Genomic DNA, 3,559 nt, shown 5'->3' on the forward strand with positions numbered 1-3,559 from the left:
CAACCCAGCACTTTTTAGCTAGTGGAGATGCGGTGTATGACATGGATTTCTAAACAAATTTGTTCAACACCCAAAAATACTGCGTTCAAGTTCAGGACTTTGGAGAAAAGCAATTATCCTGAATGCAGACTTTGGGTATGGCATGGAAAGGAAAGGAGGGGCATGTGCATTTCTTTCACCATAGTAAATCCTGCATTTGTGTTCTAGTAAGGGCAGTTGTTTTACAGACGGGTAAAAGGGCAGGGGCTTTTAAAAAAAATAATTTATCCCACGATTTTGTAACCCATTTTTCACCCCTGTGTCAATTATCTAATGTGATCCTGGGCTCTACACACCCTCCGCCAACCTAGTCCCCATATATGGAGGACATGGGGAGAGCAACGGACTTCATGCCTGAGTGTCCAAGTTGCTCCTTTACACCTGACAGGGGGAGTTTCCCTGGTTGGACGTAGCGCATGGAAGGAACACGTTATTCCAACCAGTTCCTTTCCCCTCCATCAGGCGCCCCGGCTGGCCAGGGGGAGGCAGTTTAGAGACCAGGATTACTGCATGTTTTTTGTGAGCCCCCTTTGATGTGTACACGTCCCTGGTTGCACCTCAAAACTGTCGCTTTTGCCTGATTGATACGTAGGTAAGTCTTATGTCGGCCGTTTTATGTATGTGCCAACTAACTGTAAACTAGGCCTTAAACCCCACATGATTTTAACTTCTCAGATACTGATCCCGGAGTGTAGTGTTCATTGTATACTTACTATACAATGTTAAGTTGAACCAATGGATGTGGTCTGGTTTACAGTGCAATCTTCAACAGAGCACCAGAGAATAGTTAGTGTGTGTGTGTGTGTGTGTGTGTGTGTGTGTGTGTGTGTGTGTGTGTATACAGCCCAAAGTGTAAGGCGTGACACAATCTGACAGAGTAGACTAACAAGTGCAGACATATTTTGCAAGAGTTCATTAAATACAGCCCATTCTCTCATTCTGTGGCGTTCCGTTCCATTCAGCACCGATTAGTTCTAATGTATTTCCATTCTATAGAAAGGTTCAGTGCTAGATTCTATTCCGTTTTCATTTGATTAGAATATTCCAAGTTGTTCCGTTTGGAAGTGATATTTCATTACACATAAATGCATTTCATTCAGTTTCGGTCGGCAGTGTTCTGTTCCATCCCGTTCCCCGTTTCTTTTTCCATTTGTAAATCCGTTTTAAGACCGTGTGAGTTGCGCTGAGACCAGCCCAGTTAAGTTCCGTAATGAGTTGACACAGTTTTTTTTAGGCATTTTGTTGCTGTGAATTTCTTTTTGTAGTCCTCCAAAAAACAAAACAACGCAAGGCGATTGAATGTTTCCTATCTCATCTCGTTGGCAGAGAATCTCTACTTTAGCTTATTGTGTGTGTGTGTGTGTGTGTCTGTGTGTGTGTGTGTGCGCACCTTTAAACATACTTTCCATGTAGTGTAATAGTACATGTGAGACCCGTAAACTGTGAGCAGAGCCTCTGCCTAAAATCCTGACCTAAAGCCTAATATCTCCCTCAACCAAGGGCTAATCCGCCTTTAGGCTAGTGCTTAAGACGGTTGCCTTCCACACGGGCAGACCTGCGTTTGATTCCTGGGCGTTTCCCGGTGTGGCAAGGTCAAAAGGTCAAGGTCAAAAGGGGGGTGAGTGTAGTGGCTCAGAACGTCTGCCTGATGACCTAACGGTTAACATGTTGGCCCGCCATGCAGGAGACCCGGGAGTTACACATAGACAGTGTGCCTGCAACTGAGCAATGCAGTGTTTCCCATAAGTGGGCTTATTTGTGGCACCCCGCAATTGTTATTATTGTTTACCTCTGGGACCCCAACCTACACTGTACAACCATCTGTTAATTTAACACACCATTTGTGTTCTCTCAGAGTGACAGACCGCCAGGGAACCCTGGTGATTCCCATTTCTCAGAACCCCATTTTGAGAAACAGGGTCCTAGTATAACTGACCTGATTTCAACCTTAGACTGCTACATACAGTAGGTCAATAAAAGGGAGTACGGTATGTTTAAGCATACAGTACGAGGTCTTAGGTTGGTTTTCTATTTAGGCTTTAGAACGTGTCCAACAGGGACGACCCACTAACAGTTGGAGACAACCTACTCGTTACTGGACGTTTTTGTTTTCTTCTGTGATTTTGGTCCTTCTGTTGAAAGCACCCCAGGCTATTACAAAGTCTAAGCTGAGCCTGGTAAAACATGAGGATATAAACTCATGTTATACATTGAAAGAACAGTATTAAGATCAGGTTTGGGACTTAAGGATTTTGGGCACTAGCTGAATGACATTTTGGCTAATGTTGTCATACACTCATTCTAGAAATTAATTACCAGACTACGAAGAAACTAGGCTTGCCGTTTACGTCTAAGTATTACTAAGAAGTTCAGTTGAAGGGTTTGGGTCATTGCCCAAGCACAGGCCGTCATTTGAATTAACCCCTCAGGTTTACATTCTCACTATTTAGAAGTGTGAAAGTGTAGTGTGAAAAGTACTAAGCATGGGCTAGTAGACAGCTCATTGGTGAGAGGCGAGCTGACTGTGCTCCAGTGGCAGTTGGACTAATGGGAGATTAACTGCTTACTTCAAATTTGGCTCTGTGCAAAACCCTAGTCTCAGTTTTCAGAAGGTGGTTTCAGAATACCTGTTCCAGTTCTTTTTTCCCATAGCTCCGCTTGGTTGGCTCTGCAGCAGGTTTGAAAATGGAACTGGAACAGGACAAAGGTATGCCACGTTCTAGAGAAGGGAACTACACCTATGCACAGAGACTGTTGTGTCCGGTGTGGGTGAAACATCTACGGTAGTCCAGCCTTATAGGAAAAAACACAACTGTATATGAGCGAGCAGCAGCAGGTAGACAACCTCCACACCTGGCAGTGAACACCAGGACTCCCCTAGTGAGAGAGGCGTAGCAGCTACCCGGTTTCAGTTCCTAGCCGGTTGATGCCAAACCTCATCTAGTCCAAGCTGAGGAAATGAGGAGCCAGGGCCTAAAGCCTCCACCCCAGTGACACATTTAGACCACTGATGATCTCAACCCCCCCCCCCCCCCCCCCCTCCCCCCCCAGTTTAATATGTCCATTAGTCCACCGACTAATGGGCTCCCTGGGACCCCTGATCCTACACTGCAAAATGCTCAGTGGTCCAAACGGACCTGTTCCGTTGTTTGTTCACTCTCAGAGTTGAGGCCAACACATGCTCCTTCCAACGTCGAAAAACAACACGCCCCTTTGGACGGGCTTTCCGCACTACAACGGACAGTCAGGACGTCCGAGGGTGCCGGAGTTCTGTGGGGGGAAAAAAAGCTCATCGCCCATCAGAACTTCCGAATGACGTCAATTTGTAGTTACATCACCTCCCTTTCCGGAAACGTCGGAAAGAGCTTGTATTGGCCTTTTGCAGACCCGTAAAGGGTCCATTTGGACCGCCTGGCCGTCCGTGGACACCCCACATTGAGAACCAGTGATTCAGACCATCTCCTATAGCATTAAGACCCAGGGAGGAGGAGGAGGTAGGGACCCCCCCGTCCTCCTCCCC

This window comes from Protomyctophum parallelum (assembly GCF_964188405.1).
Source record: "Protomyctophum parallelum genome assembly, chromosome: 22".
NCBI classification, from domain to species: Eukaryota; Metazoa; Chordata; class Actinopteri; order Myctophiformes; family Myctophidae; genus Protomyctophum; species Protomyctophum parallelum.